This window comes from Balaenoptera ricei, chromosome 12 (genome assembly GCF_028023285.1).
Source record: "Balaenoptera ricei isolate mBalRic1 chromosome 12, mBalRic1.hap2, whole genome shotgun sequence".
NCBI classification, from domain to species: domain Eukaryota; kingdom Metazoa; phylum Chordata; class Mammalia; order Artiodactyla; family Balaenopteridae; genus Balaenoptera; species Balaenoptera ricei.
In genome coordinates this window covers 44,899,393-44,926,650 of record NC_082650.1, presented here as the reverse complement: position 1 = coordinate 44,926,650, position 27,258 = coordinate 44,899,393, and the positions used below count along the sequence as shown (strand labels likewise).

At 38.3% G+C, this 27,258-nt stretch overlaps 1 long non-coding RNA gene across 2 annotated transcripts in view; it reads left to right on the top strand.

Annotated features, from left to right (window-relative positions):
- Window positions 1-27,258, top strand: part of LOC132375962 (uncharacterized) — a 40,678-nt gene that overhangs the window by 9,407 nt on the left and 4,013 nt on the right. The window contains exons 2-3 of one of the 2 annotated variants that reach the window (XR_009506177.1): window positions 23,468-23,599; window positions 26,866-27,044. This is a non-coding gene — a long non-coding RNA (uncharacterized LOC132375962). Of the gene's footprint in view, window positions 1-23,420; window positions 23,600-26,865; window positions 27,045-27,258 lie in introns of both variants that reach the window. The other variant, XR_009506178.1, reaches the window with a different exon arrangement.

Genomic DNA, 27,258 nt, shown 5'->3' with positions numbered 1-27,258 from the left:
GAAATCATGAGTTCAGCTATAGACAAGGAGAGTTTTGTTGTCAATCTGAGGTAGCCCTTTGGAGATACGGGAAGATAAGTTCAGGCATTTGTAGGTCAGGAGAAGAGTGTGATCTACAGGTAGATCTACTTCATTAGTGTATGTCAACTCCTGAATATAAAATTTTATCACTTTTTGATCAAATTCCACATGAGTGAAGAGCTGGGAATTTTTAGAATTCAGAGGGTCCAGGTACAACATTTGCAATTGCTTAATATGCTTCATTGCATATATTTATCTTATCTTTCCCTTCCTGCTGAAGATCTACTTTGCAATGTCTTCCTGACTATTCTGCCTCAGGCTATCAAGTCTAAAAATGAGGCTTTTGGCCTTCTACTAACTTCGATCCCATACACTAATGAGGTAGATCTACCTGTAGATCTATCTACCTACACTCTTCTCCTGACACTATCAGAGAGGACAAGAACACCAGAAAGACACGTAGAAGGAGAGGAAAGGAGAGCCAAGAATAGAACTCTGGAACACCGACATGAGAGAGACAGGTGAGGTGGAACAAGCAGAGGAAAATTGAGAAATAGCTATTAGAGGTAGGAGAAGAACCAGAAGAGAGTGTTGTCCCAGAAGGCAAGGGAGAAATGGACTTCAGGAAACCAGGGTTAAGAGGATGCAGCCATGTTGAGTGAGATGAAGACTGGGAAGAAAAGTTCCTGAACTGGGCAACCGTGTGGGCATGGGTGTCTTTAGGGAGAACAGTTTGAGAAGAGTGGAGGGGCAGGATGGTTACAGAGTTGAGGAGTGAATGAGAAATGAAGAAATATAGCTAGCATGTGAGGCCAGTTCTTTCATAACTGGCAGTTCAGAAAAGGAGAAAGACCATGTGATTGATTCAGGGAGATGTTGGGTTGAAGGAAGAAAGTTTCTAAGAAGTGGAATTAAAGGAAGTCCTAATCATATATCCTTACTAAAGTAGGGATAGACCAGATGTCTTAATCATTTAGGCTGCTGTAACAAAGTACTATAGGCTAGGTGGCTTGTAAACAACAGAAATTTATTTCTTATAGTGCTAGGGGCTGAAAGTCTGAGATCAGGGCACTAGCATGGTTAAGCTTGGTGAGAGCCCTCTTCCCATTTGCAGACTGCCGACTTCTCATTGTATCCTCATATGGTGGAAAGAAGGCAAGAGCTCTCTGGAGTCCCTTTTATAAGGGCACTAAGACTATTCGTGAGAGCTCCACCTTCATGACCTAATTACCTTCCAGAAGCCCCACCTCCTAATACCATCACTTTAGGGGTTAGGATTTAAACATATGAATTTTGGGGGACACAAACATTCAATCCATTGCATCAGCCCCCCTCCACACAAAAATGGAAACAAACTAAAAGTCAGTAGAAGAAAAGTTGGATAAATTATGGCATGTTCAAAAATTGAATATTACATAACCTTTTAAAAGGAATAAAATGGATCCAAAGTAGTGACTTCGAAAAGTATCCATGTTAAATTAGATACAAAAAACACTGTAGATAAATATATCATAATTGTATTTTAATAAATAATATAAGTTGATGCCCATATATCTATATAAACATGGAAAATATTTGCAAAGGATGTGTACCCAGCTGCCAACAGTTGTGGTCTCCGGGGAAATGGCGATGAGAAAAGGAAAAGTGGTCTTTAACTCCTTGCTTCCTACAATTTTAATGAGGGGTGGTGACATTAGAATAACATTTGCACTTTTAATTTAAAATATTTTTCAAACAACATTAAAGAAAACCCTCTCATAAAATGATGAAATAATTTAACTTTATATGATCAAATACAGAGTTTAGTATTCACTCAAAAGAAGAAAACACCATAAACTAACATATTTGCTATGATAATTTTTTGGATTGGTATTTAAAGGCTGAAGCAAAAACACTTGCTCAAAATGTGATATTGAGTTCAAGGTAAATGAAGGATTTTTTTTTTGCTTAAATTTGGAAGATGAGGCCAATAATAGGCTAGAGAGTAATTTAAAACAACGAACTCAATCAGAAACTTAATTCACTGAGATGAACCTCTGTATTATGGAGCATTGGTTGCTTTAACCAATGAGCTAGAAGTGACCTTGGTGATTTATTTGGTAGTAATTTTTATTTAAAGTACTGTATATCTTTTAAAATATATCTGTAGAGCCTCCCATCAAGCCTCTTAGATAGCCTCAACCACCAGAGGGTAGACAACAGAAGCAAGAAAAACTATAATCCTGCAGCCCGTGGACCAAAAACCACAGTTACAGAAAGATAGAGAAGATGAAAAGGCAGAGGGCTATGTACCAGATGAAGGAACAAGAAAAAACCCCAGAAAAACAACTAAATGAAGTGGAGATAGGCAACCTTCCAGAAAAAGAATTCAGAATGATGATAGTGAAGATGATCCAGGACCTTGGAATAAGAATGGAGGCAAAGATTGAGAAGATGCAAGAAATGATTAACAAAGACCTAGAAGAATTAAAGAACAAACAAACAGAGATGACCAATACAATAACTGAAATGAAAAGTACACTAGAAGGAATCAATAGTAAAATATATCTGTGTTAGTCAGTGTTCTCCAGAGAAACAGAAACATCAGGAGGTAGCTATAGACATGTTTATTTGGGGGAATTGGCTTACGTGATTATGGAAGCTGACAAGTCCCACAATCTGCCATCTGCAAGCTGGAGATCCAGGAAAGCCAGTTGTGTAATTCAGTCTGAGTCCAAAGGCCTGAGAACCAGGGGAGTGGATGGTGTAAATCCCAGTCCAAGGGCTGGAGAATATGAGATGTCCCAGCTCAAGCATGAGGCCCGGGAAAAAGAGTGAATTCCTTCTTCCTCTACCTTTTGTTCTATTCAGGGTCTCCATGGATTGGATGAGGCCCACTCACATTAGGGAGGGCAATCTATTTCACTGAGTTCATTGATTCAGATGTTAATCTCATTCAGAAATACCCTTCACAGAAACACCCAGAAATAACATTTAGTCAAGCAGTGCAGTCAAAAGACACATAAAATTAACTGTCACAATATGCAAGTTAGTAATTAGTGGATAGTTAATAAGTATGTCTATTTTTTATAAAAAGTTATTTTATATGGAAGGCTTAGAAGCAAGATGCTGCAGTTAGCAAAAACACAGCTAGCTTCCAAGTTAAAAATTACTTATTAGAATTTCATTGCAGGTAACCGATTCCTTTTAAAATATAAAGGCTCCTGTATTTATACACTAGTTTAAGTAACGTAAATAACCTGTAAACCAACCTTCTTAGATTGAACTTTGGGGTCTAAATGTATTAATAGAAGTGTTAAGGAATAGGAAAGCCCTAAATAGGGGACTTGAAAAGCTGTAGGGTACAAGAGTCCTTGAGGACTGAGAGTAGATGGAAGAAGTATTCGTAAATGGAGGTAAGATGTCAGTGAAAAAACCTGAGAGCTAATACCCTGCTCATGGTGTTAGAGGTAGTTGAGCAAGTCAGAACCTCAGCCCAGAGTCTATTCAGTAGTCGCTGGCCCCATCTTGAGGCCAGAGGGAGAATATAAGGAAAAGAGGAGACTGGAGCATAACAAGTCCCTCCCCCAATCTTCTCCCACCCCATCTTTATTAACAACTACCAATGCAGAATAAAATAATATATGCAGAATGTACCCTCTCAGAACCTGGAAGTATGCTGAAATGAATTGAATACCAACTACTTATTGAGCACTTCCCAGTAAGTAAGTGTAAGTGTAAGTGTGGAGGATTCCAGGATAAAGACACTGTTCCTGCTCGAGAGATTATCCAGTGGGATGGAGGACATTACACTGCAATTTGAAAAGGTGAATGTTAGGCATGTTTTACCAAGTACAATCTGAGTGCTGAGCACAGGAAAAAGACCTAGTGATTGCCTGGGGGGGTTGGAGAGAGTTTTATAGAAGAGGGGACACGAGCTGGGACTTGAAGGAAGCAGAAAGGTGTTAGAGGAGAGGATGGGAAATGGGCAAGTATAGACAAAGTTGAGTGGCATGGGCAGGGGGAAGAAGGGGGAGGGAGGAAGGCTGGAATGTGAGTTGAGCTGTATTTGGGGGGCTTTGAGGCTCACTGTGAAGTACTGTGTTCTGCCATCGGCGTCCTATTGAAGTCTGACAGCATGCATCTATTTTTTCCTGTTTAAAATTTGCTGACTTTATCCCAAACATTTTTTAATTTCAGGGTCTTTATATAAGATGAGATGTGATTCAATGGCTAAATTAGCCAGTGTGTAGAAAGGGAAGGCAGGAAACTCCACATGGAAAATAAAATATAACTGCCTTAATTTAAATATTTAAACAAGAAAAGCTTTTAGGTTTTCAGAAAGCAATAATTTACCTCCTGGAAATTGGTATGTTTTTTGATACCATTAGTTTCAGTTACTTTTCAATGCATGACTAAACCCTGGAACAGAACAATTTTAACTCAAAGCTACAAATGGATTTACTTAAGGGGAAAAAGAAAATTGGAAGTTGCATTTTATTTTCATTCTAAAAATAACTAGAACATTATCATTAGAAACCTCTTTAGAAGTGGAATTCCATTAACTAGGACTCCACTGATGAAAAATTTTCCATAATCTCATCAGTTTTGCTTTTTCTTAGCAAACCATCTCTTCATGATTATTGTAAACCAATGATAAACAAGGTATATTGGAGTTATACTTACAATGTGTAAGACAGATAAGCCCTTTCATTCAATCTCATCAATCTTGGAAACATTTTTTCAGTAAAGAAATATTTCTGAAATCCCTAGTATGTTCTAGGTACTGGGAATATAGCTTTGAATAAGGCAGGCCAAATCCCTGACTACTAGGAGTTTACTATCTGGTGTGCAGAGAGAGACAATAAATATAAAAACATATAAAAAGATAATCGGGGGGACTGTTAAATGCTCTAAAGAAAGTCAGTTTAAAAAGTGATTAAGGCTGGGACTTCCCTGGTGCTGCATTGGTTAAGAATCCTCCTGCCGATGCAAGGGATACAGGTTCGATCCCTGGTCCGGGAAGATCCCACATGCCGCGGAGCAATTAAGCCCATGCACCACAACTACTGAAGCCTGGGCACCTGGAGCCCATGCTCCGCAACAAGAGAAGCCGACACACCACAAAGAAGAGTAACCCCTGCTCGCCGGAACTAGAGAAAGCCCACTCGCAGCAAAGAAGACCCAATGCAGCCCAAAAAAAAAAAAAGTGATTAGGGCTAAGGTAGTAAGAAGAGGCCTTTGTGTGGAGGTGATTTTTGAGTTAGACCTGAGTGGTGAGAAGATGAGAAGAGCATTATTAACAGAAGGAACAAAGAGCTAAGATTAAGACAAGTCTAATCAACAAAGAGTAGGTGTCTTGAGTAGTGAACTAACTTTACTGAGGAGGTGAAGTCAGAGAGGTGGGGTAGGCAGATCATGCAAGGCTTTGAAGGCTGTAAGGAAGCTGGATTCTATTCTGTGATGACAACCTCTGAATTTTTGGTAGGGTAAGGATGACATAATTGGATTCATGCTTTGGAAAAATCATTTGGGGATGTTACCATTTTTACCTGGGGTTTTTCTTTGGTGTTATTAAGTCTTTTAGCTAATGCAGCAGCTACAGCAGCATGTATTTAAGTTACTTTAGAATGTGAGTGGGTTGCTTCCTTTTTCCTAAATGAGTCAGAAGACATTATAAGCAGAGAAGACATAATTCATAAATATATAGATCTAGATAGATATAGATTAAGTGTAGGGATAGGGGTAGAGATAAAGACAGAGATGAGACAGAGACAGAGAGATGAGGGAGGTTCCTCTCATTCAACTTGTACCGAATAAAATCTCCAAAATTTGAACAAAACCATTCACAGCTCTTTTTTTTCTCACCTAAGAGGTCCAAGATAATCCTTCAGTGGATATCTTTAATAGTTATTAATGTCGAAATAAATTCCATAGTATACTGTGAATATTGAAGTTGAGAAAATAAAATTAACATGGTCTAAAAGAAAGTTAGCACATTTTGCTGTTTTCTGAGATTGCTAGTGTTTTGGCAGTGGTTGGCTGTGGGCAGGCATAATGTGGAACGTTAGATGGAAATCGAGTTGTGGAATTTTAATAAACTGCTGGTCTGCTAATAATTTGCTTTTGTTCAAACCATTTATTTTTAATTTGGCAGTTATTCATAAATCTTAGCCCAGAAAAAAAGTGTAAATTTTTCTTAGGAAGATGTGTACAGTATTAAGAAAGTGTAGACACACCTTCACATCTTCCAGAAAGACATTTTATTCAGACTAAACTACTACAGAGGTTGCTGTAGTCCTTTGGGACCTCAAGTCACAATTAGAGAGCAAGTGAAAGTAATAGAGTCATGTTTGAATAGCAAGTTTCAAGTAGTATATTTTAAGTGGCTGTTACTATTTGGGGAATACTGAATATTCCTTAATAGTACAGTACTCATTTCATGCCATATTTGAATATTATTTTCATACAAATGCAAAAATGAAAGCAAAAAAGTCCGACTTCAAATGTGCAAGTTCCTTTAACTTCTGAATATATAATTTTATCACTCTTTGATCAAATTCCACATGAGTGAAGAGCTGGGAATTTTTAGAATTCAGAGGGTCCAGGTACAACATTTGCAATTGCTTAATATGCTTCATTACGTATATTTATCTTATCTTTCCCTTCCTGCTGAAGATCTACTTCGCAAAAATGTTTTCCTGACTCTTCTGCCTCAGGCTATCAAGTCTAAAAATGAGGCTTTTGGCCTTCTACTAACTTGCTAGTGTCAAAGAACTATTGTCCTTACCCCATTCCTCCCACCCTTTGAATTTAAGTCCAAAATCAATGAATGGTAACAAGTTTTCTTCACTGGTTTTTAGTGTAGAGTTCCAGTTCAGAAAAAGTTCTGTTCAAGAATGAATTCCAGCAGTGTTCCTATTGCCAACAGGCAGCATTAAAGTCTTGGAATATGGAAGTAAGCCAGAGTAAATCCTGCTCTATTTGAGTGAAATAGTTTATATATGATAACATATGATTATGATTCTTAATGCAGACTTCATGGCCATCTTTTCTTGGGTTAAATGATGAGTGATTATGGGCAGCAAACTTAAAGGTGAAATCATCCCAAGTATGATTTTTATTCAGATACTGCGCAAATACAAAATATGGAGCAAGGTCCTAAGAGATAGAGCATTCTTTGGTTGTAGAATGGTAGTTGGATTACTGAAGTGGTCAGGCTGAAAGGTTTTGGAGTGGCTGTAAGTGCCAGCATAAAGAGAGAGAGAGCAGACAAACTGTTCTGGGGCAGGCTTCTCCCTTGGAGGTCAAAGGCAGTCCTGAGGACCCACCTGGAGAGGGAGTCTTGTTCTTCTTCTTCCCTGGAGATGGCCAGGCCTTCCTGAAATCCCTGGCCTTACCCATGTGGAGCTAGACTGTGTAACCCACCGTTTCAGGAGCAGGGAGGTCAAGTCCTGCTCAGGGTCATGCTCGTTCAATATGTTTCTGTGTTACCTATTCTATTAAATGTCTATGTGTCCCAAGAGGGAAGAACTGTATTATTCTGTTCTTCATACATTCACCCTTGATTTTCCAATCTCTTCTCCACTTCACAACCAGAGAGACCTGATAAGTAGTAGCTGATTAGTTCACATCCTTAGTTAACCAACCCCCCCCCCCCCCCCCCCCCGCCTCCACACCTCCCCACCTCCCCAGTGGCTGATTATCTCTTAGGATAAAGACCTCACCGCAGGCCCTCTCTCTCCCTTCTAGCTACAGTGAAGGCTTTCACTTCCACATTTAAGCAAAGTTCCTTCCTGCCTTGGGTCCTTTTTATGCAGTTTGCTTTGCCTGGAATTCTCTCTACCCCATCCTCCCTGCCTTCCTCACCCTTTTCACCCAGCTACTTCCTACTTACCCTCTCATCTCAACTCACAAGTCTTCCTCTTGTGAGGAAGGGAAGACTTCCTTGAGCCTCTGCACCAAGTCGGGCCCCTCCCCCTCCTTATACACTCTCACTGCACTCTGCATCCCCATTTGTAGCACTTACAATTGTAGTTAATTATTTATTTAATATGTTTCCCTTGGTAGATTGTAAATGCAATGATGACACCAAATATGTCTGTTAATTGCCAAACTTTAAGAGCCTAGCACAGCATCTGGCATATTGTAGACATTCAGTATATATTTCTTGAATGAATGAATAAACGATGAGCCAACAAATGACCAGCTGGATGGTCTGATTCCTTTTTGCACACTCCCTCCCAACCCCCCAATGTGAGGGACAGGACAGTAGGAGACAGGTGTACGTGATGGGTCCTGTAAGGCATAGAACAGTGAGGGTGGAGGAGGGCTGATGCAGAGAGGGGCTGATAAGCCCCCTTTTTTTTTTAATAAATTAATTTATTTTATTTATTTATTTTTGGCTGCATTGGGTCTTCATTGCTGTGCGCGGGCTTTCTTTAGCTGCGTCGAGCGGGGGCTACTCTTCGTTGCAGTGCACGGGCTTCTCATTGCGGTGGCTTCTCTTGTTGCAGAGCACGGGCTCTAGGCGCACAGGCTTCAGTAGTTGTGGCACAGTAGTTGTGGCTTGCGGGATCTAGAGCGCAAGCTCAGTAGTTGTGGCGCACGAGCTTAGTTGCTCCGCGGCATGTGGGATCTTCCTGGACCAGGGATTGAACCCCTGTCCCCTGCATTGGCAGGTGGATTCTTAACCACTGCACCACCAGGGAAATCTAAGCCCCCTTTTTTAGAGGCAGTTACAATTCAGGAGGGCCAGAGATCAAACAGCCAAAACCATATCCTGAAGAAGAGTGAGGGCTTTGGATTAAATGGTGAGCCAGGCCTGTAATGGCTGCTGAGGGATAAAATCAAGCAAAGAGCCAAAGATGCTGAAGTGAGGAGAAGTGAGTCAAAACAGGGGAAACCAAGGTCCTCTCAGTAGTTCCAGATGTAAGGTGCCAAAGCCTGGGGAGTCTTCTGTGAGCTTCACTCACATATTCATGGGTGGAATGTTCATTTAAAGGTGTCAGTCTAGGTTGCAAAGTATTTACCCCTACTTTTTAAATACGCTTCCACATTTCCTCATCTGAAACCTTTACAGTCCCATGAGTTTCATATTCAGAGTTTTTCAGTTTTTAGAAAGGAGGTAGATAGGGCAAATATACCATGAACTGAGTACTACCCACAGTGAGTTCTGAGGCAGCACTTGTTAATTATCAAATACGTTAAGAGGCATGCGGGGAAATGTATGAATATTCACAGTGAGTGGGATAAATAAACACTATCAAGAGCCTCAGGATCACTTCAGGTCAAGTTTTGCTGCCAAGTGAGATACAAAAATATTTTCAAAGTTTTTTGGATTTGGAAATTCTGGATGGGGAATCGTGAACCTGGTACAAAGCGTTGTTCCTCTGGCACCCTGTTAATTCCTGTTTGATTCTCAGCAACAGGGGAGGAGCCGCCCTGATCTGCTCAGGGCTTCCCCATTTCTGCAGGGAAATCCCCAGAGTCCTCCCAGCCCTCATCTGCCTGGAAGAAAACTTGGCCACCCCTTCCCCTTCCCTTAAGCTACCATGAGACGGTTGTCAGTCTACAATCCGTACTAAGTATCTGCTGTGCACAGGGCTCAGTTGGGAGATGGAAAGCTAAGCAGAAGATAGACTATTTAGGTTTATTCTTCTTTAGGTAATCCTTCTCTATCCTAGACATCTCACCTGAGCTCCGTGTCTTATTTCCAACTGCATAATACATAGATCTACTTAGCACTCAAAAGCAACACTGGTTATCCTCCTTCAACCTAGAATCAAACAAAGGACAAAATCTGTTACTTATAATCCTTATCACCATCCATTGAATGGCCCAAGCTAAAATCAAACTTTCATTTCTTTACTTTTCACACATAATGGGCACTAAATGCTGTTGAATTTCCCATGTGGGCCCCCTTCTCTCCCATCCCACTAAGGCTTCATCACCTCAAGCTGTTTTTGTCTCCCAGGTCTCCTCTCTGCCCCTTACGTTATGCTGTCTCTTACCCATTCACCTCTTTCTCATTGACCTTAATGATTTTTCAGTAATAAAGTATTTTTAACATACTGTTTAAAAATGTCAATGTCATGAAAAATAAAGGCTGAAGAACTTGCTGATTAATGGACATGAAAGAGACAAGAAAATGAAACACAATTCATGGTCCTGGATTTGGTTCTACAAGATAAAATTTGTCATATTATAAAGGTCATTATTAGGACAATTGACAAAATTGGAATTACATGGATTAAAATTTCCTGAATTTGAAGATTGTAATTCGGTAATAAAAGAGAATGCCTTTATTCTTGGAAAATACACATTGAACTATTAAGGGGTAAAAGGATTAACTACTCTCAATTAGTTCAGAAAAAAAATGTGTATATATACATGTGAGTATATATAAATGTGTATGTGTGTATACATACACATGCATATCTATATGTCTATTTCTCTATGTCTATATAAATAATATATATGTTATACAGAGAAAGAAAAGAAAAGTAAAGCAAATGTGGTAAATAGTAATAATTGGTAAATCTGGGTAAAGAGTATACAGTTCTTTGTACTATTCTTGCTTTCTCTAAGTTTGATATTATTTCATCATAAAAACTTATAAAAATTAAATTTTTAAATATTAAACGTGTATTACTTTTATCCAAATACCAAACTTTATTGATAACACACACATACACACACACACACAATTTCATCAGCTTCCCGCTGCCCATGTAAAGAAATTTTAAGCTCCTCAGCATCATGCTCAGGACTTCCTATAATCTGGTCTCAAATTACTTTTCTACCTCACTGTTTCCTTTCCCTACAGGTACTCATTCTGTCCATGATGAAATGATCACCTGTCATTCTTCCTTCTGTGGTTTTTTTCCTGCTATTCTTCTACAAGATGTGCCTTCACTGTTTCTTCACTAGTGACTTCCTATGCTTGCTCTGAGACCAAGCTCAGGAGTCAATTCTGCAGTATCCTCCTCTATAACCCTAGGCAGAGTTAACACATCCCTCCTATTATGGACTGAATGTTTGTGTTCCCTAAAATTCATATGTTAAGCTGTAACCCCCAAAGTGATAGTATTTGAAGATGGGGACTTTGGAGGGAAAAGGGGTAAGATAAGGTCATGAGGATGGGACCTTTATTTTTTTCTTAATTTATTTTTTATTTAATTAATTTATTTTATTTATGGCTGTGTTGGGTCTTCGTTTCTGTGCGAGGGCTTTCTCTAGTTGTGGCAAGCGGGGGCCACTCTTCATCGCGGTGCACGGGCCTCTCACTATTGCGGCCTCTCTTGTTGCGGAGCACAGGCTCCAGACGCGCAGGCTCAGTAGTTGTGGCTCACGGGCCCAGTTGCTCCGCAGCATGTGGGATCTTCCCAGACCAGGGCTCGAACCCCTGTCCCCTGCATTGGCAGGCAGATTCTCAACCACTGCGCCACCAGGGAAGCCCAGATGGGACCTTTATGATGGGATTAGTGCCCTTATAAAAAGAGACACCAGAGAACTTGTCTCTCTCTCCACCATGTGAGGACACAGTGAGACAGTGGCCTTCTGCAGGCCAGTCTTCTGGCACCTTGATCTTGGCCTTCTCGGGCTCCAGAATTGTGAGAAATACATCTCTGTTTGTTAAGCTATGCCGTCCGTTATGGCAGCCCATATGTGTATACTACTATGTGTATACGTAGTACTTTGCATAGAGGTAAACTATAGCAGTTAGGACTGTCTTATATTAAGTTGCTGATGGATCTTTCTCTCCCACCGGAAGTGAATCCTGAGGGCAGCAGCTGTGTGCCTTATCTTTCTGTCTCCAACACAGTGCCTGACCCCCTGGAGTCCAGGCTGGCTGAATGAATGAAGCAGAATCTAAACCTGACCACTTCAATTACTCATTAACTCTACTGTTTGAGTGTGGATTCATTGCCACTTCATTTGAATTTGTGACAAGTTGATTTTAGCATTCGACGAAGAGAGACACAGTTTCTAATGAAGCAAAGGCATTGCATATAGCCCTGCCTGCCTGTTCCTATATCATGAGTTATAGATTTCAATGGTCTTGAGAATTTTTAGTAAAGAATATTTTAATTGAAAACTGTTATTCTGAAAAGAAATAAACTTTCCTTCATATACTTTATATGGACATGAACTAGATAAAGCATGCTTACACTAATGAAGAAAGTTTTTTTTTTAATGAAGTAATGTTATTAATAAATTATGAATAATTCTTTTTCATTAGGTAGTACAGAGTTAAACAAGGGTAGGAATATTCATCTCTATTTGTTACCTTTACTCCAGCTCATTTTTAATTAAAAAACTTTTTCCTATATAGTCCCCTCCCCAGCCCCTCACTCACAGACATTTCAGTAGATATTTTACTCAAAACAGAACAAAACTCTGCAGCCCATGCTGTGTAACAGAGGAAGTGTGCACAAGATCATTCCCCATTCGAAAGCTGGAGACAGGTTGTATAAATATGAACTAGTTAGTCAAGTTCAAGCATAATTAGGAGGAAGTATTGGAAAATCTTGTAAAGATTAATATATTTGGGCTTCCCTGGTGGCGCAGTGGTTAAGAATCCGCCTGACAATGCAGGGGACATGGGTTCGAGCCCTGGTCTGGGAAGATCCCACATGCTGCAGAGCAACTAAGCCCATGCGCCACAACTACTGAGCCCGCATGCCAGAACTACTGAAGCCCACGTGCCTAGAGCCCACGCTCTGCAACAAGAGAAGCCACCACAATGAGAAGCCCACGCACCACAGTGAAGAGCAGCCCCCACTCGCACAACCAGAGAAAGCCCATGCGCAGCAACGAAGACCCAACACAGCCAAAAATTAGTTAATTAATTAAGAAAAAAGATTAATGTTTTCCTTAATTCTGAGTTATTTGGTAGTAATTCCTATCAACTCAGAGATCACTTTTGCTTGATTTCTTTGTTTTCATTTCATTCTGTACATGGCCATAAATATTCAGTGAGATCTATAGCAATTGTAAAATCCATCAATCCATTTCTGTGTTCTTTGGAAGACCAGCTGGACTAATTTTGAATGTCCTCAATCACATATTACTACAGCTCTATGTCAACTGTGTTATGGAGTAGGTCTTAGTCTGGGCTGCTGTAACAAAATACCATAGACTGGGTGGTTTTTAATAACAGATATTTACCTATCACAGTTCTTCAGGCTAAGAAGTCCAAGATCAAGGTGCCAGAAGATTCAATTCTTGGTAAAGGCCTTCTTCCTGGCTTGTAGACCGTCACTCTCTCCCGTGTGCTCACATGGCCTCTCTTTGATGTGTGTGCATGGAGAGAGCCAGAACTCCCTCTCTCTTCCTTTCTTTTATACAGGTACTAACCCACCATGAATACACCACCCTCGAGACCTCATCTCCATCTAAAAGGCCCCAACTCCTAATACCATCACCTTGGGAGTTAGGGCTTCAATATGTGAATTTTAGGGGAGACACAAACATTCAGTCCACAACAGAGTAGGTTCACTTCCTTTACTGGCTGTCGTACAACCTGGCTGCCTCACACACTATTTATCTGCTGACACTGCCTGCCCCCCTATTGTACATTGACAGCATTAGAAGCAAGTTGTTCCCTGGTAAGCATTAGGCTCAGAAATTCTAGAGTTTTGTTTGCTTGTTTTGTTTTGTTTTGAATCTTGGCTTAACTCTTATAAAGGATTTGTAAATCTGGTAAATGTGTTAAGTAACATAGAAATGGATGTGTCCTTCCTTATTCTAATATATTTTGAAATGAACTGTTTAAACAGAAAATATTTGTTTAAAAATATAGATGAAAATATTAGGAAGGTTAAACATGAAGAATAAATGTCAAAATATTATGGTGATAGTCTGGTGTAGTGGATAGAACGAGGGCTTTTTAATGAGAAAGACCAGAGTCCACAGTCTTTTATTTTGTGATGTATTAGCTATATTTTTTAAACAACTTACATAAATCCATTGGGTCTCAAGTATATCTTCTATAAAATGGTGATAATAATACCTATTCTTCTGGGGGGCTGTTTTGAAAATGAAAAAATACATGTAAATTATGAGCGCCAGTGCCTTGAGCATAGTAGATAATCAATAAACAGTAGCTTTTATGATTAATAATTTTAATTCAAGAGAACAAAATAAGAAACTGATAGGTAGTTAAAATCTCTGATTGATTATTGCTTTTACCCAAATTTTTAATTTTGTTTAAAACGCCCATTAGTAAATTGAACATATTAATAATATCACATAATGTTTTATGAAGTTTTATGTCTAAGTAAGTAAACCTGAATCATCTGTTGTAGTGCATGACACATAGTAAGCACTCAATAAATACTCATTTTATTCGCTCCTCCCCAACCTTCACACACATAAATCTCTATTTAGGAAGCTTTCTTTCTTCTAAGATGGTCTAGAAAATAACTTTTTTATATACTTAGTCATTAGATATGTCATTTGAATACACACACAACACTCTAAAATGAAGGTCAATTACCTATAGATTATCTGTTATTTTGTGCGAATCCTACTATTGCCACTTTGTGACTTCAGATAACATTAATATATGAACACATTCACCTTTGCTTTTCTTAACTCCAATATGAATATAGCCCAATAGTAATGCATATAAACAACATTCTAAATTTTGCCAACTATTAGAGTCTACTGAATATTTATTATGGCTAGGTTTCCTGGTAGGCACTTTACATATATAATTGCATTCAGTCCCCACAAATTCTTATAGGTAAGTACTGTTTTACAGATGAGGAAGCCAAGGCTCAAAGTCTGGGTTCTATAACTTGTAGGTGGCTTCAGGATACTACATTCTCCAGTTGTTGCCCTTATTTTATAGGCAGCTATTTCTCGTCTTTTTTTGTTTAGTCCTTCTTTTCTTCCTTGCTTCTAAATACGGAAGGGTTCTAGACTTGGCCTTTGCCCTCTTCTCTTCTCTGTACATGCTTCCTACCTAGGTTGCTTCATCTACTCAAATGGCTTTGAGTACACTGATAAATCACCTGTAGGCTGAAGAATTCTTTTTTTTTTTTTTTCAGTCACTGTCGAGGTCCTCTTCTTATATCCAGCCATTCCCCAAAATCTTCATCTGGATGCCTAATAGGTCTCTAACTCTAAACTATATTCTTCTTGGTATTCCCACCCATGCCCTGCAGCTGTGCTGCTACCCCAGCTTTCCTGATCTCAGTCCATTCACCCAGTTGTTCACAACAAAAAACCTGGGAGTCATCCTTTATTTCCCTCTTTTTTTTTATTACTGGCATTCAGTCTACCAACAGCTTTTTTTTTCCCTAAATGTGCACACTTCTCACCATATTTATCAAACCCACTCTAAGATAAGATAGATAGATAGATAGATAGATAGATAGATAGGTAAAGATACACCACCATCAACTCTTGCCTGGACTTCAGCAAGACTCGTATCCTGGTTCTACTCATCCCCCTCATAGTTTCCTTTCCACACACAGCCAGAGTGAGCTTTCCAAAACATGAATCAGAACGTGTAATTCTTTTTTACAATGGCTCTCCCCATGGCTTCCCGTTACACTTAGAACAAGTCCAGATGTCCCCTATGGCCACAGGGCCTTTGTGCCCCACCCTGCCTGTGCCTCCAGCCTCAGCTCGTTTCCTTCCATCTGGCTGGGTGTGCTCCCAACCACTGTGTCTTCTGGCTGTTCCTCCAGTGTGCCAAGCCCTTTCCTGCCTCAGGTCTTTACATGTGCTGCTCCTTCTGTCTGGAATGCTCTTCCTAGACTTTTGAATGTCTGGCCCTTCACATTATTCATGTCTTACTCAAATACCACCTTCTCAAAGCCTGTCCTGACCAATATATCTGGAACAGAACCCACAGCCTTGCCATTTACTCTTCCCTTGTCCTGCTTTATTTTCTTTGCATCATGTGTCACAATCCAAAACCGTATCTTTTTTACATTTATGTTCATTTTCATAATGTCTCTCTCTCCCATCAGAATATAAGTATCCTGAGGCAGGGACCTGGACATCTAGCTCACTGCTATATTCCTAGTACCTAAAGCAGTCAGTGAAATACAGTCAAAATAAAGAGAGAGACAAGAAGAGAGAGAAAGACAGAGCTTTGTTTCCAGCTCAGTCTGTTCCATTCCAGCAGGCTGTGCTGACAATTTCATGTTTGTAATTTTTTGCTTGTAACAACAAAAGATTGGCAACAACCCAAATGCCTATCAATAGAGGACTATTGGGGCTTCCCTGGTGGCGCAGTGGTTGAGAATCCGCCTGCCAATGCAGGGGACACGGGTTCGAGCCCTGGTCTGGGGGGATCCCACGTGCCGCGGAGCAACTAGGCCCGTGAGCCACGGCTGCTGAGCCTGCGCGTCTGGAGCCTGTGCTCCGCAACAGGAGAGGCCGCGGCAGTGAGAGGCCCGCGCGCTGCGATGAGGAGTGGCCCCCGCTTGCCACAACTAGAGAAAGCCCTCGCGCAGGAACGGGGACCCAACACAGCCAAAAATAAATAAATAAATTAATTAATTAATTATTTAAAAAAAAAAAATAGAGGACTATTAAAAAAATCATGGAACATGCATACAATAGAAAAAAAAAAGCCACCTGTATAAAAGACCTATCTCTAAAATAAAATGAAAAGAGTAAGTAGCAGACCTGTGCTCTGACCATCTGCCTTCCTGTCTCTGGGCCTTTACTCATGCTGCTGCTTCTCTCTGAAATGCACTTCTCCAGACCTTTTCACTCTCTGTCAAATAGCACTTCCCAGAGAATGTACCCCAACAAACTATTTAAAATATCTTTTACACCCCCTTATTCATTAATCTCTTGCCTTGCTTTACTTTTCCGCGTGGTAATTATCATCAACCAAAATCATATTATTTACTCATACATTTATGTATTTTTTTAAATTGTTTGTCTCTCCTACAGGAACATAATCACCATGAGGGCAGGGACCTTGACAGTCTTATTTGCTGCTGCATTGTCAGGGCCTAGAACAGTGGCTGGTGTAAGTTAGAAACAAGAAATGAGATAGAAAGAGGTAGAACTGAGTTTCTAAGTCAGTTTCTGTTTGATTCTAGAGTATATCAACCACCACAATGTGCTACCCCTCATTCTTAAAATCTTCTGTGTTAGGACCTTCGTGCTTTCAGTCTGAAAAGGACCTTAGAGATCATCTAGTCCAAGTTTTGATTTTGCAGAAGAGATGACTGAGCTGAGAGCTAGGTGATGTGTGGAGGTCCAGGGAATGTGGGGTTCAGGGATGAGAGGACTTTTTTTTTTTTTACTTTTTCAGCTTTGGAGTATGTAATGTATTACTTTTTTGTTTTAACTACATAAATACATTTTGAAAAATATCAGTAAGATGGTAACCAGTTCAATAATTCGGGCATAAACACTGTAAGGGTTTGGAGGAACGTAAGTCACTATGGGCACAGTCACTGGTCAGAGCAGCCTTCCTGAAGGATGACATAGCTGGTCCTTAAAGGACAGAAAGGATCTGATGGTGAAGAGGAAGGAGCATTTCAGGAAAGCATTGAAGGACTAAGGAGTGGTTGGTGGGGGGCCGGGGGTAATCCAGGTATAGGAGGGAGACTCTGAGAGGAGAAACCTATTGCCATCTGTAATATGGTTTACTCTGGAAATAGGAACTGGAACATCAATCTATAAATCTTTAAAGCCAGTAATGGAGAAACTTACTCTCTTATGTTTTTCTGGTTTATATACATTAACCTTATTTTTTTCTTTTCTGTAGACAGATAATGTATGCCAAACAGCAGTTACAGATTATTATGGATTGAATTGTGTTAAAAAAAAATATGTTGATGTCCTAACCCCTAGTACCTCCAAATGTGACTTTATTAGGAGGTGGAATGTTGCAGATGTAATTAGTTAAGATGAGGTCATACTGAGGTAAGGTAGGCCCCTAAGCCAGTATGACTAGTGTCCTTATAAAGAGACAGCCCCGTGAAGACAGAAGCAGAGACTGGAGTTATCTGCCAAGGAACATCTGGGGCTACCAGAAGCTGGAAGAGGCAAGAATGGATCCTCCCTGGAGGCTTGGAGGGAGCATAGTCCTGCCAACACTTTGGTTTTGAACTTCTAGCCTCCAGAATAGTGAGACAATACATTTTTATTGCATTAAGCCACCCAGTTTATGGTACTTTGTATGGCAGCCCTGGAAAAATAATATATAGTTTGTACTTTTACAACCCAATTTTTAAATGAAGCCAAACCATAGTAAACCATCCCACTGCTTTCTGAATGGGTTTATGCAGCACTTGGTGAATTTGATTAGAGCTCTCCCTATATCTTTTTGTTGGTTAGTAATAATGATTGCTTACATAACACCCTTAAATGTGTGACGTCTTTAACTGCTCTTTGCACATAAATCCTTTGGAAATTAATTGCAAGCAGAGTTGGAGTAATTCAAGCCACAAAGAGTGAATAACCAGCAGATTCAGACATAGACCTTCTGTTTTCATTTTCTAGTTTAAAAGCTCAAGCTTCAGTAGGCTTCCTTTTCCTTTTCTCTTAGTTGAAGCATTAATTTCTGTGTATGGTCGATCAAATGATTTAGTTATTGCTTTCTTAAAAAGCACAGACTCTAACTTTTTGGCTTTAAGTTCATGAACATGCCTGTCATCTGGTCATTTATTATACCTACTCTCTTGACTATAATAACAGATTTAGAGCTCACTATCCCAATAATTTTGCTAACTCATATCCTGAATTAGAGAGAAAATTCATAGAGAAATTAATGATACATATACGTAAACCCTCCTAGGTACAGGGCAATTTTCTCACGGTTTACATCAAGTTTCGCTTTATTTATCTTTGTTTTCAAGGCTCTCAGCCACTGCCTTGATGATTTCCTTTTCCCCATTTTTTTTCTGTCAATGTAATCTCTTATACTAAAACAAGATTTACTATTTTGTCTTTTTCTTTTCCAGTTCATGTGCTTTCATAATAAGGATAAAAGAAAATGTTGCTGTGTTATCATAAGACAGGACTCTAACAGAACAAATGAGGTTTTTCAAATAGATTCTAGTATGAATTGCAACATGTTTAAATTGATTGCCCCTCCTTACTTTACTCAACTTCAAATTTAATTCTTAATTAAATTTGAATTCAGTTTTTTTTTTTTAAGACTTGAGGGTCATGGGAACAAGTTTGAGCTTAGTCACATCATATGGATTTTAATCTTTATAGGTATCTTGTAATGCAAACAAATATTAGTCATTCTAATAAAGGGTTAGAAGAAATGTTTGGACATCTCATAAGAGTTTGGCTCAGATAAGTTATTCCAATAATACATTTTCTCATCTTCAATTATTGCTTTCCTGACTTCTGGTCTCCTGTAAGCTTCTTAAGTTCCATCTGACTCTTAAATGCTTTAAACTAGTGCTCTGGCTTAAATATATTAGGGGAAATTATCAGATTTGCTTTATTCACAAGATATTACCATTTTATTTGAGGGAGATTTTAATAATTATTATTTTATATTAAATGCTATCAAAAATACATTTTGTAGTTTCCTTTTACATTTTTCCTTAGTCATTCTTCACCGATTCATAATATAAATGGAGAACAGTAGATAGCCCCTCAGTGACTGTTATAAGGATTCTTAAAGAATTGACTGGTGCTACAAACAAGATGAGTTCTTTTAGCCCTTTATCTTCCATGTCCTCAGGGATGCCAAATAAAAGTTGCATTTAGCAATATTTGCTTCTGATATATGGCACCAGCAAGAGCTCCATTCAGGTACAGGAATCTGTGTCAAGAGGCAGGTTCTGGCCCCATTGTTTTAGCATCTGTCTTGCAGCCCCAGACTGAAATTCTTCTAGGAGTGAGCTGAGGGAGGTGAGGTGAGGGTAGCCTGGAGCCTGATTTGCCTCCTCTCTTCTCCTCTCTTAGTTACTTGGGCAGATTCCTCCCCCTCTCTGGATATCAGTTTCCTCATTCGTAAAATAAGGAAATGGCAGATAGCATTTGTTGAACATTTTGTGCCTGGCACGGTTCCAAGCACCTTACGTATAAGATCTGTTTAATCTTCACATACTCTCTCAATCCCCCTCCCCCGCCAAAGTGTCCTTGCTCTAGAATGTAAACGTCACAGGGCAGGGATTCCATCTGTTTTGTTCATTGGTACCTCTAGAACAGAGCCTGGCACTCAACAAATATACACTGGATATTGAATAAATGAGGTACAGAGACATTAAGTAATTTACTGATGCTCATGAAGCTAGTAAAAGGGACTGAGGAATTGATCCCAGGCTGTTTAGCTCCAGAACCCATACTCTAAAGCACTATGTTATACTGAATAAAATTAGGTAACTGATAGCTTCCAAAGCCATGTCTCATAATGCTGGTTTCACATCAGAATTATATCTGGTGCTTTAAAAAATACTGATGCCACTATCCCCCATTAAACACTCTGATTCTCCTTTAGTGGGTCTGGAGTCACTACATTCTGTCTTAAAATTTCAAGTGCACTGAATTACATCTAAAGTTGAGAATCAATGCTTAAAGTTTATATCAATAAATCTCTTAATTTTATAAATCTTTGAAATTTATTCTGAAAGTAGTTCAGACTGAGTCTGGAAAACAGAAGGTCAAATGGAAGACAGTAGGACCAAAGCCTGCTTCTGAGTTAGGTTCATTATCTGGCTCATGGTTGGGTTCATGGTTGAGATCATGGATCTTTGTACAAAGACTTCCCAACTGGTCCTAAATGTTACATCAGATTAGCCTGTGACTCATAACTAGAGACTTTCTATAGGCTGATCATTAACTAATAATGATCTATGTGATTTAAAATCAGTGGTGTAACCATTAGTGATTTAACCATCTGCCTAAATACCCTATTATATAGAATATACTATGTCTTGTCTACAAGGAATTCAATTATCTTGCACCAGCAAAGGAATGAAATTACTACTCTAATATCCCAGTAAGAAAAGTAACAGTGATAAGGAAAGTTCTGATAGAAAATGTTATCATTGTTTTTTTTTTTTTTTTCACACACACACACTGTATTTTATTTTTACAAGAGATAAATAGACTGACACCAAGCATTGTACATGGATGACCACAACAAAAGCAACAATGATTGCAATTACCAAACATGAAACACACTCATACTATGTCATAATATTGACATTCAGTCCAGTAATCCTCCACTGTAACAGCTCCTTTACTTTGCAGTGAAAATTGATTTGTATATTCTTTGCCTCTGAGTCCTTGTGGAATTTTTTTTTTTTTTTAATTCAGACAGAAAGTCACAAAAATTATACTCATCCTCATCAGTTCACTCAGTCCCATGTAATTAATTTTTTTTTTTTCATCTTGATCTTTTGTTAGCACTTTTATGAGTTCATCAGTTTTTCATTAGCGTTCTGAAAATGCTTATTCATTCAGTTCAGCAGTACAGTCAGTTACCAGAAACCTGTACTTGTCAGAGTCTTTTACATGAATTTCTTGAAGATGAAACCCTTTTATAGGAACATATTTGCAAAATCATCAGAGTACACCCAGAACTGTCTGTAAATGACAAAAGACTTAAAAATGACCACGGTTAAAGATTTGATGAAAGTTCATAATAATGCAGTTGACAAGAAAATTAGTTATTTCTGAGATATACATTTTAAAGTAATAACTAGGATTATTACTTATAACATTATACCAGAACATATAAGATTTTTAGAAATTTCATGTAATGTCTGAAACATTTATATTAACATATTTCCATACATATTTCCATACAAATACAAATATAAGATTTTTAGAAATTTCATGTAATGTCTGAAACATTTATATTAACATATTTCCATACATATTTCCATACAAATACAAATATAAGATTTTTAGAAATTTCATGTAATGTCTGAAACATTTATATTAACATATTTCCATACATATTTCCATACAAATACAAATATAAGATTTTTAGAAATTTCATGTAATGTCTGAAACATTTATATTAACATATTTCCATACAAATAACCCAATGAAAGTTTAGTATTAGTTGTTTTGTTTGTTTTTTTATACTGCAGGTTCTTATTAGGCATCAGTTTTATACACATCAGTGTATACATGTCAATCCCAATCGCCCAATTCAGCACACCACCATCCCCACCTCACCGCAGTTTTCCCCCCTTGGTGTCCATATGTCCATTCTCTACATCTGTGTCTCAACTTCTGCCCTGCAAACTGGCTCATCTGTACCATTTTTCTAGGTTCCGCATACATGCATTAATATACGATATTTGTTTTTCTCTTTCTGACTTACTTCACTCTGTATGACAGTCTCTAGATCCATCCACGTCTCAACAAATGACTCAATTTATCATTGTTTTTATCAAAATAGTAATTAATAATTTTCAAGATTATACTTCCATTTCAGATATCTGTGTCTAACAATAAATGGACAGCAACCCTCCCCCGGGGCTGGACTTAAGAAATTGTTTTTTACACACAGCTTTCAATTAATGATCCACGCTCTACTAGATAAACAGAATTTTTGAAAAGTACTTTTTGGTGAAGCATTATCCCTTCAATTTGTCAGATAATCTTTACCACAACAGTGCAATAGAATATAGCGCTGAATGACCTGAAATAACATCCAGCCCAGGAAGACTGGTATTTGATTGTGCTGTAGATGACTTCCTGAAACTAATTACAGTAACAAATGTGTTTAAAAGTGCCTGTGAAATTGATTGAGCTTCTTAAGAAAAAAAGTACTGTGCAGATATCTTAACTCATTTACTTCTAAAAATTCTGTTAGTTTACGTTAGTATAAATTATACAAAAAGTGGATGCCAATTCAGGATTAAATGTACAAGAAATTTATTAGGGTAAAAGCCGGTGACAGAAAACGGAGAGGGAAAATGGGGAATGTGAAATGTAAATCTGATCATATCTTGGTCTTACTTAAAATCCTACAATGCCTTCTTGTGGCCCTTAGAGCATATGCAGTACCTTGAACATGGCCTGTAAGGCTCTGCCTGATTCACTTACCTTCTCAACCTCTTTCGATTCTTTCCCCTTCACCTTCTTCACTCCAGACATGTTGGTAAACTCCTAGCTTCTTGGAAATGTCCTTCTCTCCCGTTCAGCGGCCTTGGCACTTGATAGGCAGTCCCTACCTTTTCATAGAGTAGCTAAATCTTACTCCACCTTCACATCTCAGTTTAATCATGACTTCTTCTGGGTACTGTCTCTGACACTCCATCAAATTCCTTGCCCCTTTCATCATTTTTGATAAAACCTAATGCACTGTGTTGCAACTGGGGGAGATAGATGGGCTCCTGCAAGTTAAGATGTTTATACGACTTCTGTTTTGTCACAGTGTGATGCTCTGATGCGTGTTATGTAATTTTCCTCTGCCTTGCAGTAAAGACCACTACTCTCTGTTTTTACAGTTCTGCCTTGTCAAATGCCAACCCATTTATAATTTGTTGTCTGACAGCATGCATTCCGATATTTTCCTGGCCCATCACAATAGTAACTGGGAGAGAGTCCGCATCCTGAAGGAGCTCAGAGGACACGAAAGCAGAAGCCTGAGAAGCAAGAGCCTACACAGAAGAAAGGAAGATCTGAGGTAAGGGTTCTCTTCAGCTCTTTCTGTGAAAGAAAAACCTTTATGTTTGGAATATCTTAGGAGCTGCTTGTGCCAAAGTGATGAAATCTTTTGGAAGTTATTGTGATCTTCTTACTTCTTTAGATCTTGTTGATAATATTTAAATGGTGACAACATAACACTGTTTGACCCTCTGTCCCACTCTCTGCCATGTACTTTCATCTAGTGCTATGGCAGTCTAGGTGTCTTTTGGCTGATGCTGAGGTGGCCAAATCCTGACTCACTACAGTCATACTCTGTCTCTCTCTTGCTTGGCCAAGGAAACTGTTACATTCTCTCTTCACTTGTCAAATGTAAAGATATTGGGTGCTCCCTAAAATTTACTGCTGAGCTATGGGGCATGAATTAGAATGGAGACTTCATGGAAAGAAAAGTAAAATATATCTAAATCTAAATGGGGGAAATAGGGTATAAGAGCAAAATGAAGCAGAAAAATTACTAGACAGGTGAGAAAATAAATATATTTTCCTAAATCCACTCCAGTGGAAAAAGGGAAAGGCCAAATAGAAATATAACCCTAAGTAGACTCTTCAAAATGATGACAGTCAGGCAGTTAGATTTTCATGACAGTTCACATTTACTAAACTGTAGCCTTGAGACTCATGTTGGAGGTCATTTATATGATCTTCAAATATGCAGGCCTTCTACGTAGGCCTTATCACTCCAGGGAAAATGGATTGGCGGATTCTAAAGGGGTTTACATTGCAGATAGTAAGAAGAGGAAAGAACAGGGAAAAGTCAGGGAAAGGTATCTTCAGCTGGTATACTACCATCTTCTCCAGAACAGACTCTGTTTTCCTCAGTTACCTAGTTACCCAGCACATCACAAAGAGTAATCTATTGGCTCTTAGGTACTAAAAGAGGTGAATCAAAGACTTCAGGAGATTATCTCCTAGTAGAAAATTAAAATAGGTGTTTCATGGGTTTCTCCCTTTCTTCCATCACAAGGTGAAACAGGTAAGAAAGAGGAGGGTTAGGTTAAGGGGCAGGGTTAGAATAAACTTTTAAGCTTCCAGATGTGACCTGGAGAGCTTATAACTGACCCTGAATGATCTTGTATGGTGTTGGGGTTCCAGAAAAGGTAGAATCCGAGGAAGATGGATTTTATCATCAGGATCTTGGACAAATGATTTGCTGGAAGAACCATAACTGGTGTCCAAGGGATAGAAATCACTGGGATTACAGGGTATTTAGAGTTTAGAACTTTAAAGCATTCTCATAATACTTGACTACAGAATGCTCCCAGTAAGTATTTCTATTTATTATCAATGGGCCCATTATTGGTATATGCTTCATACCTCATTGGCCATTTTACATAGTTTTTAGAAAATGCCTTATTGTATATTTTATCTGCCTAATTTTGAGGATAATTGAAACCATTATGTGTGTTATTAAGAAATTATGTTCTTACACAAGAAGCTTAGAGACACGACTGCTAAAGTCAGACTCTTGATTGCATTTTCACTTCTTTCAGTACAAGTTCAAGTCTGTTCCTCCTTCACGGAGGCCAGAGCAGTATATCAAAGCCAGAAGTACAGCTAGTCATCAGAGTTCAGATTCTTTCCTGCTTCCCTGTGGGAGGGGTCAAGAATACAAACATCCTCAGTTGCTACAGCAGGAGGGAACATTAGTCCATTAACAGAACCAAACAGGAAGCACCAAATAGACATTTCTTCTATTTATTTTGTGACTATGAAGAAACATGTAGTTTAGTTCTTTGAATAAAATTTGTCAGTAAAGCATAGAACACAGAAAAGGTGTAGTCATTTTGGTTAAACTCTGACTACAAAATGATTTGATGCTGTTTTTCATTTTGTTTCCTACAATTTATGCAATACTACATTCTTAGGATGTTGGAATTTTACCATATCTTAAGTTATTTTTTCTTTTTTAAACTGTGAACCAGCAACTTAACATATGCTGCAGCCTATTGAGATTCACATTATGATTCTCAAGTTTTTAATGAAATTTCCCAGATATTTCCTCTCTAGATCCAAGAGGATGTGCGTATATTGAGCAGAATAATTTTACCTCCCTTCAGTTTTTTTTTTTTTTTTTTTTCTCCCTTCAGTTTTTAATAAGATTCTGAAAATGACAGATAAGGCCAGGAAATACCTCAAATACTTCAGAGGTTTGTTTGCCTTACCAAAAATTTTAATCTCAGTATGTTAGTTGGTTATCCACCCCATTACGTCAGATTAATTCTATTACTTCACTGTCAGTGATAGCAGATAAGAAATTGAGGCAGTGTAATGATTTAAACAAGCCTAATGAAGGAGCAAAAGGAAATATAATTTGTATATTTATGAGTATTTCCAGAAATAGGACAACAAGCCACTTTATTACTCTTATAATTACATGGAATCTCTTAATTCTAAAACATATTTGGCCTGCTGGTTAAAAGGAAAAAAATGTTCCTTGTCAGTTTCCCTCATTATTTTTCTCATCCATCCTGTGGTGTACCAAAGATGGGATGATGTAAGTGGTCCACCCCTAGTATAGGCAATAAGGGAGTGCTTTGTGTGTAGAAAATTTTAAAGGGATAAAATAAAATAATAATAATAAAAAGCCAGCCTGCTTTTTATTATCATTATGCACTGACAATTCTAAGCAATGCCAATGATACTACTTCTCTCTGAAAAAAAAATTTTTGTTGGTCTAAGTTCTAAACAACTGCTGCCATTACTGAAATTTAATAATATATATGTAAGCTGAGAATTACCATTTCTTTGGTTACCTATACTTTAACAAACATTGTAGTCTACATGGAAATAAACCTAACTCCTCTGGACATGGACTCAGCTACACATGTTTATTTCAAGAATAAGCAACCAAGTTCTGTTTTTTTCATTTTCATAATCACTGTGCTATAATTGTTTAGTTTGAATCTATGTTTAAACACAGGATTATATAGTACCACAGCAGTTAGAGATATGAACTGAGCCTAAGCAAGTTCAAATAATTCGTAACCATTACACACCTCGGAGAATTTTACTGAATATAACAGAAATTTATGATGAATTTTCTGGTGAAGGTATTTTAGTGGAAATTTTTCAACTGCAGAAACATTTGAAAGCTGCTAGAGCTGACCCCAAAGAACAAAGACATGGACAGTATTGCAGTTTCTGGAAGTTACTATGAAATGGGATTTTTATGAAACTCTGATAAACTTATCTTTATTTTAAAGCTTTTCTAATTACTTGTGTATCTATTTCTTCATGTGAAAGAAACATTTGAAATTAAAATAGTGTCCTTCAATCAACTATGAGTGAGGCCGTACCAATTCTATTGACCATGAATATGTGAAGATCAATTTGACAAAGCCATTGACAAATGTGCAGAAGTGAAGGCTTATAGCAGAAAGCACAGTGGAGTTATTCATCACCATCACCATGGGGACCAAAATGTAAGTATGAATATTTTTCTCCTTTTTCCAAAAAACACATCAATGTACTTAAACGTATTAAAACTTTATTTTTTTGCATTTATTAATTTTTTATTAACATTATTATTTATGTAAAATTTAATAAATGGTCACTGCATTTCTTTTCTGGACATAATAATTTTTGTTTGTTTTATTTCATGATTATTACTGAAAATATTTTAGGGGGAGAGGTGTT